At 37.0% G+C, this 19,673-nt stretch overlaps 1 protein-coding gene across 1 annotated transcript in view; it reads left to right on the plus strand.

The window, feature by feature from the left end:
* Positions 1–19,673, plus strand: part of NAALADL2 (N-acetylated alpha-linked acidic dipeptidase like 2) — a 955,512-nt gene that overhangs the window by 933,125 nt on the left and 2,714 nt on the right. The gene's annotated exons all lie outside the window — the stretch shown is intronic.

Consider the following 19,673-nt stretch of genomic DNA (forward strand, 5'->3'; position numbering starts at 1 on the left):
TCTTTTGGGGCCCCAAACAGCCCCAGATCCATTGCTCATCTAGTACTTCAAGTCACTACCACCAGTTCATGAGAGTTGGAACTCAAGATGATACCTCTTTGCCTGATTTAGGACTTTGACTAAATACTGCCTGAAGAATAAACATCCTTTTATGTGGCACAAGCAGAGCCCGTAGATGTTTAGATGCTTGAAGAAGCATTTTATTTTAACTGAAACACTCATTATCAATCTTTTTGTATAAGACAAAGAACTTTGAGTATTGTTCTGGGGATTGGAATTCTAGATTTACTTTCTTGTTTAAACAACACATGTGATGCAACATCTAAGATTCCTAGTTTCAGTTTCCTCACCTTGGAGCAAGAAATAGGCACTTGCAATGCAGATTTTTTCTACCTTGTCACTATACTCCTTTCCTCCCCTTATTAATAATCTTTTCAGTTATGTCTCCACATATAATTGAACAACAGTTTCAAATTTCATCAATTAATCTGTGTAAGGCTGTCCAAAACATTCAGGTTCATTTTCAAAAACATAACTCATTCCTTCACACTTAAACTATCATTATTTACATAATGCTAATTAAATCATGTAATTTCATATATAATTACACACATCACCAGAAGAAACTGATTTGGGAACAAAACAAGATGTCTTTGTATATGTAAAACTCACTGGAGGAATTGTGGAGTTTATGTGGGTGTCATCCATTAGGTTTATGTTAGGGAGCAGGGAAAAAATACAGAAGGAAAAAAAAAAATAAAGCATCACAGATCCACTGCATCTGAATCTCTTAAGAACCTTTAAGGGGGTAGAGCCAAGATGGCCAAATAGGAACAGCTCCAGTCTATAGCTCCCAGCATGAGCGACGCAGAAGATGGGTGATTTCTGCATTTCCATCTGAGGTACCGGGTTCATCTCACTAGGGAGTGCCAGACACTGGGTGCAGGACAGTGGGTGCAGCGCACCATGCATGAGCAGAAGCAGGGCGGGGCACTGCCTCACTTGGGAAGCGCAAGGAGTCAGGGAGTTCCCTTTCCTAGTCAAAGAAAGGGGTAACAGACAGCACCTGGAAAATCGGGTCACTCCCACCCTAATACTGTGATTTTCCAATGGGCTTAAAAAACGGCACACCAGGAGATTATATCCCACACCTGGCTCGGAGGGTCCTGCACCCATGGAGTTTTGCTGATTGCTAGCACAGCAGTCTGAGATCAAACTGCAAGGCGGCAGCAAGGCTGAGGGAGGCGCGCCTGCCATTGCCCAGGCTTGCCTAGGTAAACAAAGCAGCCAGGAAGCTCGAACTGGGTGGAGCCCACCACAGCTCAAGGAGGCCTGCCTGGCTCTGTAGGCTCCACCTCTGGGGGCAGGGCACAGACAAACAAAAAGACAGCAGGAATCTCTGCAGACTTAAATGTCCCTGTCTGACAGCTTTGAAGAGAGTAGTGGTTCTCCCAGCATGCAGCTGGAGATCTGAGAACGGGCAGACTGCCTCCTCAAGTGGGTCCCTGACCCCCAAGTAGCCTAACTAGGAGGCACCCCCCAGTAGGGGCAGACTGACACCATACACAGCTGGGTACTCCTCTGACACAAAACTTCCAGAGGAACAATCAGGCAGCAGCATTTGCGGTTCATGAAAATCCGCTGTTCTGAAGCCACTGCTGCTGATACCCAGGCAAACAGGGTCTGGAGTGGACCTCTAGCAAACTCCAACAGACCTGCAGCTGAGGGTCCTGTCTGTTAGAAGGAAAACTAACAAACATAAAGGACACACACACCAAAAACCCATCGGTACATCACCATCATCAAAGAAAGACCAAAAGTAGATAAAACCACAAAGCTAGGGAAAAAACAGAGCAGAAAAACTGGAAACTCTAAAAAGCAGAGCACCTCTCCTCCTCCAAAGGAACGCAGTTCCTCACCAGCAACGGAACAAAGCTGGATGGAGAATGACTTTGATGAGTTGACAGAAGAAGGCTTCAGACGATCAAACTACTCCAAGCTACAGGAGGAAATTCAAACCAATGGCAAAGAAGTTAAAAACTTTGAAAAAAAATTAGATGAATGGATAACTAGAATAACCAATGCAGAGAAGTACTTAAAGGAGCTGATGGAGCTGAAAGCCAAGTTTCGAGAACTATGTGAAGAATGCAGAAGCCTCAGGAGCTGATGCGAACAACTGGAAGAAAGGGTATCAGTGATGGAAGATGAAATGAATGAAATGAAGCAAGAAGGGAAGTTTAGAGAAAAAAGAATAAAAAGAAATGAACAAAGCCTCCACAAAATATGGGACTATGTGAAAAGACCAAACCTACATCTGATTGGTGTACCTGAAAATGACGGGGAGAATGGAACCAAGTTGGAAAACACTCTGCAAGATATTATCCAGGAGAACTTCCCCAATCTAGCAAGGCAGGCCAGCATTCAGATTCAGGAAATACAGAGAATACCACAAAGATACTCCTCAAGAAGAGCAACTCCAAGACACATAATTGTCATATTCACCAAAGTTCAAATGAAGGAAAAAATGTTAAGGGCAGCCAGAGAGAAAGGTCGGGTTACCCACAAAGGGAAGCCCATCAGACTAACAGCTGATCTCTCAGCAGAAACTCTACAAGCCAGAAGAGAGTGGGGGCTGATATTCAACATTCTTAAAGAAAAGAATTTTCAACCCAGAATTTCATATCCAGCCAAACTAAGCTTCATGAGTGAAGGAGAAATAAAATACTTTACAGACAAGCAAATGCTGAGGATTTTGTCACCAGCAGGCCTGCCCTAAAAGAGCTCCTGAAGGAAGCACTAAACATGGAAAGGAACAACTGGTACCAGCCACTGCAAAAACATGCCAAATTGTAAAGACCATCAAGGCTAGGAAGAAACTGCATTAACTAATGAGCAAAATAACCAGCTAACATCATAATGACAGGATCAAATTCACACATAACAATATTAACTTTAAATGTAAATGGGCTAAATGATCCAATTAAAAGACACAGGCTGGCAAACTGGATAAAGAGTCAAGACCTATCAGTGTGCTGTATTCAGGAAACCCATCTCATGTGCACAGACACACACAGACTCATAATAAAGGGATGGAGGAAGATCTACCAAGCAAACGGAAAACAAAAAATGGCAGGGGTTGCAATCCTAGTCTCTGATAAAACAGACTTTAAACCAACAAAGATCAAAAGAGACAAAGAAGGCCATTACATAATGGTAAAGGGATCAATTCAACAAGAAGAGCTAACTATCCTAAATATATATGCACCCAATACAGAAGCACCCAGATTCAAAAAGCAAGTCCTCAGTGATCTACAAAGAGACTTAGACTCCCACACAATAATAATGGGGGACTTTAACACCCCACTGTCAACATTAGACAGATCAACAAGACAGAAAGTTAACAAGGATACCCAGGAATTGAACTCAGCTCTGCACCAAGCAGACCTAATAGACATCTACAGAACTCTCCACCCCAAATCAACAGAATATACATTTTTTTCAGAACCACACCACACCTATTCCAAAATTGATCACATAGTTGGAAGTAAAGCTCTTCTCAGCAAATGTAAAAGAACAGAAATTATAACAAACTGTCTCTCAGACCACAGTGCAATCAAACTAGAACTCAGGATTAAGAAACTCACTGAAAACCACTCAACTATATGGAAACTGAACAACCTGCTCCTGAATGACTCCTGGGTACATAACAAAATGAAGGCAGAAATAAAGATGTTCTTTGAAACCAACGAGAACAAAGACACAACATACCAGAATCTCTGGGACATATTCAAAGCAGTGTGTAGAGGGAAATTTATAGCACTAAATGCCCACAAGAGAAAGCAGGAAAGATCCAAAATTGGCACCCTAACATCACAATTAAAAGAAATAGAAAAGCAAGAGCAAACACATTCAAAAGCTAGCAGAAGGCAAGAAAGAACTAAAATCAGAGCAGAACTGAAGGAAATAGAGACACAAAAAACCCTTCAAAAAATCAATGAATCCAGGAGCTGGTTTTTTGAAAAGATCAACAAAATTGATAGACTGCTAGCAAGACTAATAAAGAAGAAAAGAGAGAAGAATCAAATAGACACAATAAAAAATGATAAAGGGGATATCACCACCGATCCCACAGAAATACAAACTACCATCAGAGAATACTACAAACACCTCTATGCAAATAAACTAGAAAATCTAGAAGAAATAGATAAATTCCTCGACCCATACACCCTCTCAAGACTAAACCAGGAAGAAGTTGAATCTCTGAATAGACCAATAACAGGCTCTGAAATTGTGGCAATAATTAATAGCTTACCAACCAAAAAGAGTCCAGGACCAGATGGATTCACAGCCGAATTCTACCAGAGGTACAAGGAGGAACTGGTACCATTCTTTCTGAAACTATTCCAATCAATAGAAAAAGAGGGAATCCTCCCTAACTCGTTTTATGAGGCCAGCATCCTCCTGATACCAAAGCCTTGCAGAGACACAACCAAAAAAGAGAATTTTAGACCAATATCCTTGATGAACATTGATGCAAAAATCCTCAATAAAATACTGGCAAACCGAATCCAGCAGCACATCAAAAAGCTTATCCACCATGATCAATTGGGCTTCATCCCTGGGATGCAAGGCTGGTTCAACATATGCAAATCAATAAATTTAATCCAGCATATAAACAGAACAAAAGACAAAAAACACAGGATTATCTCAACAGATGCAGAAAAGGCCTTTGAAAAAATTCAACAACCCTTCATGCTAAAAACTCTCAATAAATTAGATATTGATGGGATGTATCTCAAAATAATAAGAGCTATCTATGACAAACCCACAGCCAATATCATACTGTATAGGCAAAAACTGGAAGCATTCCCTTTGCATACTGGCAAAGACAGGGATGGCCTCTTTCACCACTCCTATTCAACATAGTGTTAGAAGTTCTGGCCAGGGCAATTAGACAGGAGAAGGAAATGAAGGGTATTTAATTAGGAAAAGAGGAAGTCAAATTGTCCCTGTTTGCAGATGACATGGTTGTATATCTAGAAAACACCATTGTCTCAGCCCAAAATCTCCTTAAGCTGATAAGCAACTTCAGCAAAGTTTCAGGATACAAAATCAATGTACAAAAATCACAAGCATTCTGATACACCAATAACAAACAGAGAGCCAAATCATGAGTGAACTCCCATTCACAATTGCTTCAAAGAGAACCAAATACCTAGGAATCCAACTTACAAGGGATGTGAAGGACCTCTTCGAGGAGAACTACAAACCACTGCTCAGTGAAATAAAAGAGGATACAAACAAATGGAAGAACATTCCATGCTCATGGGTTGGAAGAATCAATATCATGAAAATGGCCATACTACCCAAGGTAATTTATAGATTCAATGCCACCCCCATCAAGCTACCAATGACTTTCTTCACAGAATTAGAAAAAACTACTTTAAAGTTCATATGGAACCAAAAAAGAGTCCGCATCACCAAGTCAATCCTAAGTCAAAAGAACAAAGCTGGAGGCATCACGCTACCTGACTTCAAACTATACTACAAGGCTACAGTAACCAAAACAGCATGGTACTGGTACCACAACAGAGATATAGATCAATGGAACACAACAGAGCCCTCATAAATGATGCCGCATATCTACAACTATCTGATCTTTGACAAACCTGACAAAAACAAGCAATGGGGAAAGGATTCCTTATTTAATAAATGGTGCTGGGAAAACTGGCTAGCCATATGTAGAAAGCTGAAACTGGATCTCTTCCTTACACCTTATACAAAAATTAATTCAAGATGGATTAAAGACTTACATGTTAGACCTAAAACCATAAAAACCCTAGAAGAAAACCTAGACAATACCATTCACAACATAGTCATGGGCCAGGACTTCATGTCTAAAACACCAAAAGCAATGGCAACAAAAGCCAAAATTGACAAATGGGATCTCATTAAATGAAAGTGCTTCTGCACAGCAAAAGAAACTACCATCACAGTAAACAGGCAACCTAGAAATGGGAGAAAATTTTCACAACCTACTTATCTGACAAAGGGCTAATATCCAGAATCTACAATGAACTCAAACAAATTTACAAGAAAAAAACAACCCCATCAAAAAGTGGGCAAAGGATATGAACAGACACTTCTCAAAAGAAGACATTTATGCAGCCAAAAAACACATGAAAAAATGCTCATCATCACTGGCCATCAGAGAAATGCAAATCAAAACCACAATGAGATCCCATCTCACACCAGTTAGAATGGCCATCATTAAAAAGTCAGGAAACAACAGGTGCTGGAGAGGATGTGGAGAAACAGGAACACTTTTACACTGTTGGTGGGACTGTAAACTATTTCAACCATTGTGGAAGTCAGTGTGGCGATTCCTCAGGGATCTAGAACTAGAAATACCATTTGACCCAGCCATCCTATTACTGGGTATATACCCAAAGGACTATAAATCATGCTGCTATAAAGACGCATGCACACGTATGTTTATTGTGGCACTATTCACAATAGCAAAGACTTGGAACCAACCCAATATCCAGCAACGATAGACTGGATTAAGAAAATGTGGCACATATACACCATAGAATACTATGCAGCCATAAAAAATGATGAATTCATGTCCTTTGTAGGGACATGGATGAAACCGGAAATCATCATTCTCAGTAAACTATCACAAGGACAAAAAATCAAACACCGCATGTTCTCACTCATAGGTGGGAATTGAACAATGAGAACATATGGACACAGGAAGGGGAACATCACCCTCCGGGGACTGTTGTGGGGTGAGGGGAGGGGGGAGGGATAGCATTAGGAGATACACCTAATGCTAAATGACGAGTTAATGGGTGCAGCACACCAACATGGCACATGTATACATATGTAACAAACCTGCATATTGTGCATATGTACCCTAAAACTTGAAGTATAATAATAATAAAAAACAGTGGATGCTGAAAATGTCATGTTAAATGAAAAGAAGCCAGAGACAAAAGGTCACAGAGTATATGAGTCCATTTATATGAGTTGTCCAGAATAGGCAAATTTGTAGATACAGAAAGCAGATTAGTTGTTACTAGGGGTTGAGGGGATGGGGAAATGAGGAATAACTGTTTAATGATTACAGGCTTTCTTTTTGGGGTGATGCAAACATTCTGAAATTAGGTAATGGTGATGGTTGTATAACCTTGTGACTGTACCGGAAGCCGTGGATTGTAAACTTTAAAATATGGTTAATTCTCATTTATAAGTGGGAGCTAAACATCAAGTACTTATGGACATAAAGTTGGAAACGATAGATACTGGGGACTACTAGATGGGAAGGAAGGCAAGGGGCAAGTGTTGAAAAACTCACTGTTGAGTACTATGCTCAGTACCGGGGTAACGGGATCCTACATGCTCCAAACCTCAGCATTGCACAATATACTCAGGTAACAAACCTGCACATGTACCTCCTGAATCAAAAATTAAAGTTGGAAACATTTTTTAATAATAATAAATTATGATTAAATTGTGACAAAAAAAGAACCTTTAAAATTTCACAGGTTATTCTCATGCACATTAAATTTGGTAATGATCCCTAGAACATTATAGAATACTTGCTAATATTTAATATTTAATATGAGGAGAAAAATGTGCTATATAGCAGGGCAGCAAACTAGAGGATAATTCTAAAAGAATCCTGTGGAAATACAGTTTTCTATTACCAGTGTAGTGGATATTGCTCTTTTAAAATTTATTTTTGAGTGCCTGATATCAAACCCTGTTTTCTATATGGGGTGAGTCCCCTGTGAGCTTAGCTGGAAGCAGGGCATATGTCTCCCCACAGAAGGTGAATCAGGGTCCAGACATTTGTATTTGAGCTAGGGTAAAGGCACGTGCCCTAAGCTTAGCCAATTGGATGACCCCTCCCAGGACTTTACATCTGAACAAAGAGAAATGAAGACATTGGGACAGTTCAACATTATTCACTTTTGTTGTGGACAGACTCTGTCAGTGGCAGAGCAGAAGTAGAGGCAGCAAGACTGTCATGACAGAGGAGTGTTCCTAATGCAATGGTGGCAGTGGGGGTATCTCAAACATTGATGTTCTAAACTGACTATTTCTATCATGGGATCTTGGAAATATTCTTATACCTAGTTTCCTTTGGTTACTGCCTGGTTCTCAATGTCTTCTATCATTTCTGTAAACTATTACATGTAGTTTATATTATATAAAATATATATACAGTATTTTTCAATAAATTTATTTTTTTCTTAAATTGGACATGATTAATCTCTGACGGGTATAACCACATGCACACCTATTTTGTGCTGCATACCTGAGGACCCACTTCAACCCTCTAATACTCACAGCTGACAGTGTGGATGAATTTACTTTTAGAGTTCCCAAAGCAAAAAAACCCTGATATTTCTACTGTTTACTCACAACTTGGATGTTCTTTTCAAAATTCACTTTAACATAATCACTAAAAATGCCTGTCTAGTACTTGCATTTAAAAAAAATGGTACTTAGAAATGAGATGATTTTACTTTTTTTTTTTTTAGACGGAGTCTCGCTCTGTCGCCCAGGCTGGAGTGCAGTGGCGCAATCTCGGCTCACTGCAAGCTCCGCCTCCCGGGTTCACGCCATTCTCCTGCCTCAGCCTCTCCGAGTAGCTGGGACTACAGGCGCCCGCCACGACGCCCGGCTAATTTTTTTTTTGTATTTTTAGTAGAGACGGGGTTTCACTGTGATCTCGATCTCCTGACCTCGTGATCCGCCCCCCTCGGCCTCCCAAAGTGCTGGGATTACAAGCGTGAGCCACCGTGCCCGGCCGATGATTTTACTTTTTAAAGAATTGTATAATATGTTGTTTTTGTGTCCATTTGTTTACAAATTAAAACCACAACATTTTCATTTCCTTGTGCCAGCAAAAGTTGTTACAAATAGTGACACACCAATAAACTGTGAGGAGATTTACTCAGCTAAGAAAAAGTACCAAAGTGCTCCTTTAAAGCGTTAATTTTTGTCATATTTTGAAAGTTAATATTTATTGTGTTAACTTCTATCACGATTCTTAAAAATATGAAGTGTGATGTTTCTAGTTTTTGTAATTAACATTAAATCATTCTTTCATTAAATACCTCAAGCTTTGTGATCAACATTCATAGCTTCAGTAGGTCAATTGCTGCACTTCGTACTTACTTTTCATTCTAGCTAAAATTAAGCAAACATTACAATGTTCTGTTGATTTTCAAGTGTTCAAATCACCTTGAATACTTGCTATTCAAGAGAAACCATGCATTTTTGACCCCAAGGCAATCATTTTCAGATGTCAACTAAATGAATTATCTAAATTCTTTAGGTCAAAGAAAACTATATCTATAATTATAAAAGAAAATGTCTATGTGTTTTTCATAACTATAGTAAGTAATCAGTAAGTATAGTATATCTGGATATATTTGATTGAAAAGAACACAAAGCCATACTCACATTGGCTTAACTCACGTAATTGAAAATCAAGAAGAAGTGCAGATGTTAGGTTGGATCGATGCAGTGTTGCAATCACGTCATCAAGGAATAAGTTTCTTTCAGTCTCTCAGCTCTCCCTTCCGTAGTATAAGCTCATCTTAAGACTGATTTCCTCCTGGTGGGTTAAAAGAAGATGTGGCATTTATAGATTTCATATCCATAACCCATACTTTTCAAAAGGAAAACGTGGATTAGCTTTTGCTGGTTCTTTCAGAAATCCAAGGAACTACTGCCTTTAGAATACTGCAGGAAACTTCCTCTCAAATGTACTTGCCAACATTTGGTCACATACTTATTTCTGAAATAATCTGTTTGGTTAAAGAATTACGTTTTGGTTACTTAGGACTGTGTTACTTGAATCAACATTATGACAATTGAGATCAGATAACCCAAGTTAAATTCATACCATGAGGAACTACCTCTGGGGCTTTTCTCCTAAACAATAAAGCACACAGTGAGCACTGCATAGAGTATTTGTAGACTTTGTACTACATGACAATGAAAAATATATGACATAGAGAGGCAAGATACAAAAAAAAATGTATAACAAAACAGCATTTTCTTTTTTTTTTTTTTTTTTTGAGACGGAGTCTCTCTCTGTCGCCCAGGCTGGAGTGTAGTGGGCATGATCTCTCGGCTCACTGCAAACTCGGCCACCCGTGTTCACGCCATTCTCCTGCCTCAGCCTCCCGAGTAGCTGGGACCACAGGCACCTGCCACCGTGCCCAGCTAATTTTTTTTTTGTATATTTAGTAGAGATGGGTTTACACCGTGTTAGCCAGAATGGTCTCAATCTCCTGACCTCGTGACCTGCTGACCTTGACCTCCTAAAGTGCTGGGATTACAGGCGTGAGCCACTGCACCCGGCCCAAAGCAGCATTTTCTAACAGTCTAACATAAATATAGAATAAAGTGAAAAATTTTATATAACATAAAATTAAATAACCTCATACCATATAGTATTTATTAAAAGTATTATACAAACAATAAGTTCAAAATAATATTTTGATTTATTCATCACATGTTTGGCTTCCAACCTAGACTGTAAACTTCTAGTTTCTATCCCTAAGCAACTAACACAGTGACTTACTCATATTAGATATTTAATAAAGGGTGTTCAGTAGAATAAGCAGAAAAAAAATCAATACTGGCTGAATTACTCACTTTGTTTAAATAGGTGCAGCTTAAATGGCAAACTTTTGGCTTTAGAGTGAACTTCCAAAACACATAGTCCACATCCTTCTCATTATTAGAATCAGAAAATAAATGAAAAAAATAAAGCTGAATTACCTATTTTGTTTTGTTTTGTGACCTGAGCATTACTGTTTGCCAGAGGTAATGGAGGTAATTAAAGAACAATGGAAAAAGGCCAATGCAAATATTTGGAGTTTAGATGAAATGAAATGCATCTTTATATTAATTGTCAAAAGCCTGCAGGGTATTCAAATAAAATTGTCTTTGGAGGGTGACAGGTTCTACCTACTGAGTGGAAGCTGAAATACTGAGAGATAATGAGTTCCAAATAAGTAAAGAAAGAAAAGTTATCTAAATATTGAGTTTTGAGTTCATACATACAGTTAGAGATGAAAGAAAATGGTCACGATGAAATATAAATAAAAACAAGAAACCAATTAAATGAGTGTGAAAAAAAGTAGTCAACTGTATCACTGTCTTCTCCAAATTCTGAAAGGCACTAAGGATTGTGTTAACTTTATCTGATTTTAGTCTTTTTGAATTAGTAGAAGTTTTTTCAGTGCAAAAATATAGGTTTTCTTTATTGTTAAACTATCAAGCACTGTACAGTGGAATGGGAGTCTTACTTGAATATCTTGAAAGGTAACTTCTTACTCAGGAAATTTCTCTTGAACAACAATGTACTTATAGTTAGATGGACTGACAACTCTTGACAGTAACTGCAGAAGAACACAGTTGTTTACTCTCTCTACAGTCCTCTGCTCTATTTTATATTTAATTATAAATGAAAACAGACACTTTTATCTATTTCTTGGGTTATACCTCTTCAAGATAATTCATATTTGAAAAAATTGTGCTGTGATGGTTTTCATAGTCAACTCAGGCTGCCTAAGACAAAATACTATAGACTGGGTGGCTTAAAAAACAGACGTTTATTTCTCACGGTTCTCAGGACTGGGAAGTTCAAGATCAGGGTGCCAGCCTGGCCAGGTTCTGGAGCAGGTACTCTAGCTGGCTTGTCAGTGGCTGCCTTCTTGCTGCATCCTGACATGGTAGAGAGAGGAAGCTCTGGTACCTCTTCCTCTTCATATAAAGGCACTAATCCCATCTTGGGGGCTCTACCCTCATGATCATATCTAAACTTAATTACCCCCAAGGCTCCACTTCCTAATATCATCCCACTTGCAGGGGCTAAGCCTTCAATGTGTGCATTTGGAGCAGGAACACAAACATTCAGTCTATAACAATGGTTGACTTTGGCTTTTGTTTTATGTGAAAATTCCATCTGTCACTCTGTGAACAGATTTTTAAACTTTTAATAAATCAGTACAGATATCCTAACTTTGTAATGCATACCTCATGAGGACTGTTTGGCATGATTTACTAATGATATCTCCTGAATTTAGCTAGTCATTTAAGAACTGTCAAATCCATATTGTACTCTGTCAATGGGCGCGATGGCTCACGCCTGTAATCCCAGCATTTTGGGAGACCAAGGTGAGTAGATCACAAGGTCAGGATATTGAGACCATCCTGGCTAACACGGTGAAACCCCGTCTCTACTAAAAAATACAAAAAAAAAATTATCTGGGCATGGTGGCGGGTGCCTGTAGTCCCAGCTACTCGAGAGGCAGAGGCAGGAGAATGGTGTGAACCTGGGAGGTGGAGCTTGCAGTGAGCAGAGATTGTGCCACTGCACTCCAGCCTGGATGACATAGAGAGACTTCGTCTCAAAAAATAATAAAATAAAATATAAAATATAAAAGAACAAATTCTCATGGGAAGAAAAACGCTACCAAATTTTATAAATTATCTATTGCCTCATTGAAAATCACCTCAAATCTAATGGCTTAAAACAATAACCATTTTTTCTGTTATTCTTCAATATGCCATTTAAGCTTTACTTAGCTGGTTGGTTCTTCTGTTTGCGGCTGGGCTGGGTCTTGTTATCTGTATTTATGTCTGCAACCAGTGCCTCTGCTGTGAAGTTGTCTTGGGGCTAGCTAGTAAATGAAAACCTCTACTGACCAGATCTTTGTGTTCTTTCCTCTTCCAGCAGGCTAACTAACCCTTTATTGTTCTTATGGTAACATGGTGGTTTGGCAGAGAGGGAGGGAGAGGGAGAGGGAGTGGGGGAGAGGCGGGGAGAGGCAGGGTGGGTGTGTGTAGGGGGAGAGAGAGAGAGAGAGAGAAAGAGAAGCAGCATGGTGGCTTGCCAAAACTGTGGGGAGGGGAAGGAGAGAGAAAGCAGCATACAGGAGATTTTGAGACATGGGCTCTCTAAATATGCTATATTCTGTTGGTCAAGGCCCAAACCAAATTCAAGAGGTAGAGAAGTAGTCTGTGCCTCTTGATGGAATGAGCTGCAAAGTCTTATTTTAAAGGAGTCTCCACACATAGAGGAAAATAATTCCAGCCATTTCCCTCAACAATCTACCACACGTGGCTTTGTGCCTCAGTTGTCTGCAGAGTGAGTTTATGGCTTAACAATATCAACAAAGTCTGAATTCTCATTCTGCTTTTGCTAGTATAGAACAAATTCAAATTTAGCTCAAAGGATATGTGTAGTATAAGTAGTGTAGCCATGCATTTTGTGCATTCTCATGGACGTAGTATCCAAGTAAAATAATCTCCCCTAATGTTGATATAAATACAGTAATCTACTGTTAACTATGGAGTACAGTTAGTATAATCCCTAAAAGAATTAGCAACAATTGTATGAAATTTAGCTGAACTTTTCTCTCTGCATTCAGCATGTATACCCAGTCAGTTTTGAAAGACATGACTTTTTAGTGTGATTTCATTTAGGAGTTTCTCAACATGGGGTATAATGAATGTTAATTCAGGCTTACAATGGATGGTATCCTGTGCCCATTTATGAATATAAGAAGAAACAGTTGAAAAAGAGTCATTATTTCCATCATTAATTTTCTAATTCAAACACATGGAAATGACTTACGAAGATTTTAGTTGCCTTTGTTTAAAAAATTCATGGTTTTTTTTTTTTTTTTCTGTTTTCTTTTGCTTTAGTTGAGAGGAAAAGATTTGTCAGTTGAGTAAAGATATTTAATTTCCTTCACTGATACTGCCATGAGTTATTAATTAGGTTTCTGAGTTTGGTGCTATTCTTTCCTGGTCACCATGATGTGTCATTGAAACAGGCTCATTAAAATGAGTGATATGTGTTGTAATTTCATTAGTGTCATCAATAATATATTACGCTTTCCTTTTAGTAGTCTCTTTGTGTTGTGTGTGGGTCAGGATAACTGTATGAATTACATTTATAAGATCCAAATTGTTACAGATGAGGGAAGATAGGCATGAGGGTGGAATTAATGTTATTTTACACATGATAACTACTAAAATGATTTCAATTAAATAATGTTTTAATTAGGTCTGATGTCTCTACATGCCATTCTAAGATACATGTTCTGTGTATGCAAATAAGATGGTGATTTATTGAATTAGATCTATGCTAACACAATCTATTCTTCCTGCAGGGAAATCTTTCTAAATTGGACTAAAGCAGGTGTATTGAAGAGCAGTAATGATTCACTAAGGAATATGAGTCCTTGTGGCTGTAAAGGACAGACTTTTAACATGGAAACTCTTAAAATATATTCTCACTTTCTTTCCACATATTTTTTCTGCCAGACATGTGCCTTTTGACTGGCTATTTGTCAATTCCTAGTCTGTCTTTCCTGATCTGAACAATATGGGTCTATAATGGAGGAGAGACACACTTAGGCACTGTGATATAGTGTTTGTTGTTAATATCTTTTAACTCTATTTGACCAATTCAATTTTGGTGACATTACATGAGAATTCAAAGAGCTTTTGAATTAGAAGCTTCCATAAGAGTATTGATCTAATTGAAATATTCACAAACAGGAAGCATTTGCATATTAAAAATGGTATAATACTGGTTTTGCTGTCAAGAGATGATTCTGGGAGTACTTAGGATTAATGATTGAATATGTAAAAGTTCTCAGAGCCAAGAAATACATGAGAACATATGTGATAAAATGTAAAAACATGATTTTATTTTAGCCTTCCATTTAAGTATTAAAAGTAATATAATGCTATATTTTCATAAGTGATTCAAAATGCAGAAATTTTATGTAAGCAGGAAGCTAAGTGGTTTTCAGTACACAAAAAAAAACTGCAAAAGATGAGCTAATTCTGAAAATCAGTAAGAGAAATGATCTTTCTCATGAAAATTTAAAGAAGGTATTTTTGTTAGCCCCGATTTGTTTTTAAGGTAATAACAATTTATCTGGGTGAAAAAACATATTTCTACTATTATAATAAAGATCATCTAACTTAAGTAACATCAGCAGCTACCCAAAATGAAGGTTTTTTTAAATGATGATGAAAAAATCTCAGTCACTTGTATTCTCCTGGAGTCTCAGTATCTTAGCTTTATGCTGATTTGTATCCAATTTGAGTAGAAATGGATATGAGTGTTTATCTTCCATAATAGCTTGCCACAAGCCTACTACTTGAATCATGTAGCATATGGAAAATGTGTTTAGCTACTTGCAGAATTTCACAAACTAAAAAAAGATCCATTTCTGCTCATAGGGCTTGTTTACAGTCATTATAAAAGCATGTTACTATGTTGCTTACTAGTTAGGAGAAGCAAGTGTTGGCATACACCCCATTCCATTGCATTGGCCTTTAGGAAATGTATGTACTGATTTTCAGTTCTAAAACAGTAATCATTCTAATTTCTTGTGTTTTAGACCTGAACATGTTTTTAGGATGTATTTTTATTCTTCTACATTATATCTCTTCTAGATATTTTATGGTAGTTATTGGCACATTTTACAAAAATATATTAGAGACTGTTCATGCTTATGTGAATTGCCATCACAGGATTAATCTGTAACTTTTATGAGCATATTTTATTAATAACATCTTATCATTAAATTGAATATGGATATTTAACATTTAATAAGCACAGAATGTATATGTAGAAATGTACTTCATGCCGTTGGGTTTTGCAAATGTGGAAAAGTCATTATAACAGCCTAAGAATCTTTAAACATGCCCCCCATGATATACTAGTTGCAATGTTACAACTCATTTAAGGAATAATTCTTGATAACAATGATTATAATATTTTTGTTTGTCAGCATACTAAACAATTTGTCCTCAAGGCATGGAAATAAAATGTTTGATACAATTTTAAAAATATCAATTGTTCTCTCTCTTAAATTCTGGAAATATATTTGCCATTTAATGATTCATAATTAAACATGAAACTCAAAGTGAAGGAAGAGAATTCAAAACTATAAATATTATGAAAAATGATTAATTTTTTATTATAGTAGTTTATTCTTTTAGTAAAGTAGTATAAGTTGTCTACAAAGCAGTATTTTTTATATAGCTGATTAAAATATTTTTAATCCATTTTATCTTTAAAATATCTTGATTACTAAATGACTTTTTCATCATTTGTATATGAATACATATATATATCCATTTATATTTATGTTTGTTTTAATAGTAGATTATGAATGTAAATATGTTTGATATGTATCCTGGCACCAGAAGCCAAGTCTTTTTCCTAAATGACAGGAAAGCTTATGCTAGCCTGAAAAAACTAACTTTTGTATAGGTTCTGTCATGTACAAAAATTTTCCAGGCAGTTTCATCTCCATTTTGAACAATTCTACAGTTCAGTCAAAGTTTCTCAAATTATTTGGTTTCTTATTTTTATGAAATGAAACTAATATTTAGGGAAACTTTCAATAAGTATTTCACTAATTCTCACTAAGTCATTTTGAGATATCATCAAAACATTTTCAAAAGTTCTCTGTATAAAAATACATGTATACATATGTATATGTACATACATAAATAATCTCTTACATGATTACATTCTCATGGTTGAATGGCTTCTGAAAATCTCTTTAATGTTAAGAATACTTGGAGAATAGCAAAGGGAAAACATCTGCTTTAAAGAATGTTCTGCGTCTGGAAGTAGAGACAAAATTTTCGGAGTATACAGGGGAATCTAACATTTCCTGGTACTGGATGCTGAATCAATTTTGTATTTATTGAACATATAGCTTATTCCCAGATTGCACATTTCTCATCTGTAACAGAGGCCTGGAGCAGTTGTGTGTATGAGCATAGATTGTGCATTTCCCAGGCCAGGTGACCACAATGTGGGTCAAGCCAGCAGTGTTGGTGATGAGGCAGATGGAGTTGTCCCCAGTGCCAGAGGCAGTTCTATCCCACTTTTATGTGCTCCTTGGGCTACAGAGCTTCTACACTCCACAAGGCTTTATACCAGAGCATTGCTCACAACCCTCTTGCTACTCCACCTGGGAGGTAATTTTCTCCCTCCCATATTCAGGGAATATATTTTTCTTAATACAAACTATAAACCTAAATTCAAGAATATTCAGAATTTTGAGAGTATCTTTCTTGCACTGCTCTATTTTCTTAATATAATGCCAAGTTTACTCATAAGCATGAAGATAAAGGATATTGGACTATTAGAGATAGTTCCTATTTAAATTTTTCTGTCTTGAACAAAATCATTGAAATAATCTCTCTATTCAAGAATCTTCTTTTCCCACCACCACTCATCATGTACTCATTTTCAACAGAAATTTCTCTCCAAAGATACAAAATCGACTGTTCTTCAATGAATTAGGGCTTAAAATGCAAAATAAGCTGAACTGATATAACTTATACCAACATTATTGAGGGTCTACTGAGTTCCCAGCACTGAACTAAGCCAGATAAAAATGTAACTAAATTAAATCACCACGACTAAAGACCTCCTAGCTTCACAGCACTGAATTAGACTTGATACAGAAGTAACATGTTCTTCACTCTGAAGTGTAAAGCAATGAGATCATAACATATTCTTGAAAATAGAGATCAGGATATCACAACAGATAAGACACAGAGATGGATAAATGAATATCAGAAGCCAATTGGACATGTAAGGAAAGTGAATGACTTACAGGGTTCTGGCTTGGGGGATTAGGTAGATTTCACTCCCCATTAATCCCTACAGAGCATGTGGTGAAAAGTGCTGACAAGGCTGAGACAGTGAAGCATTGCTGAGAGGAAATGGTGATCAAGAACTCAATCAAGTTGATGCTGGTGCTAGAGAAAAGTATAAATTAATAAGTTTTGTGCTGTGGCCCTGATTCCGTCTTTTCAAACTCAATCATCACTGTTTAATTTACGTCTTTGTCACCTTTCATCTGGACTAAGTGGTCTTCTGTTCTCCAGGCTCTATATTACAACCAACGTAACTATTCCAAAATGAAATATAATCACCTTTCTTTCTTGCTTACATCCTTTCGCTGGTTTCCTATTGCTTATAGGAACAAGCTTAATCTTTTTACCTTGGTTTACCAGGCCCTGTATGATATGACTATGGCTTGTTCTCCCATGTCTGCTCCTATCATTGCCCAGTCTGGCCCTATACTCTGATCTTACAAAAATGCTAACATGGATTTCACTAAGGATATCATGGTGTTCTATAATTTTGTGTCTTTGCTTATGCCATTCCTTCTGCATAGGATGCTGTCCTGTCTTCATCTCTTTTAGCTTTTTTCCTTTCCTAAACTTTTGTAACTGGTAGCTCCCCTCATCTTTCAAGATGCTGTTTAAATATTCTCCATTTAGACCTTTTTTAGACTTTTCCCAGGAGCAATCTATCATCTGTTATAACTAGACCTTACATCTCTACTATAACAATTAGAAAAATGTATTTAAGTTATTTACCTGTTTGCCTCTCTTATTAGACCATGAGATTTCAGCTAGTTTGGGTTGGAAATAAGACAGTGATGCAATAATTCACAGCCTTCTAACAAAATACATCTATTTGTATCTATGAATGTATAAAGGTGACTGTCTTAGACTTTCCCAAACCAAATTTCTCCTTCTCAGCAATTTGACTAAGTTACAGGGCACTATCTTATTATGCAGTCCACACTTGTGAGAAGATGGTATTCTAGATGTCAAACATATATAAAAGAAGAGAGAACAGTGTAATGAATTATATTACCCAGTTTCAACAATTATTAACTAATGGTCAACTGCGTTGCCTCTATACTGTCTGTAGCTCCACTCTCTCATCTGCCCTCCAAATATTTGAAGCAAATTCCAGACATAATAACATTTCATTTGCAAATATTACAGTATATATTAATATTTCTAAATGATAAGGGCACTTTTAGAAAACATTGATGATGCCATTATCACATCTAAAATATTTGCAATTACCTAATATCACCCAATAATCAGTGTTCAGTTTTGCACTACTTCTCATATTTTAAACTGTTTAAATACAAGTCTAGTAAGGTCTATGCTTTGTGATTGGTTGATTTTTTTTTTTTAGGGACAATTTTGCTCTGTTATGGATATTTTGTCAATATTTAGAAACATTTTTGGTTTTTACACTAAAGGAGGAGTGCTACTGATATCTAGTGTGTGGAGGCCAGGGATACTGCAAAACATCCTACAATACACAAGGCAGCCACCACAATAGGGAATTATCTAGCCAGAATAGTAAGAGGGCAACATTGAGAAACCCTGGTCTATAGGTTCCCCCTGCATTATATATTGTATTGCAATTGATTGGTTGAATAAACTGGGTCATTTGTCTTATAAAGTTTTCCACATCTACATTTTGCTAATGACACATTGTGGTATAATTTAAGATTTTTTTTTCTGTTTCTTGTATTTATAAGCAATTAAATCTAGAAGCATCATCAGATTCAGATACAATTTTCTTTTTCTATCAAAACTGCTTTTTTTGTTTCATAGTGTTGTGTACTTCCATCAGGAGGCATATAATGTCTGATCATTTCTCTCTTTCTCATCAATATGGGAAACTATTGGTGATCAATGTCTAAATTTGTTAATTCATTAGGAGTTGAAAAATCGTGACATATTTTTATAATTTATACATTTATTGACATCAC

This window comes from Symphalangus syndactylus, chromosome 17, assembly GCF_028878055.3.
Source record: "Symphalangus syndactylus isolate Jambi chromosome 17, NHGRI_mSymSyn1-v2.1_pri, whole genome shotgun sequence".
Taxonomy (NCBI): domain Eukaryota; kingdom Metazoa; phylum Chordata; class Mammalia; order Primates; family Hylobatidae; genus Symphalangus; species Symphalangus syndactylus.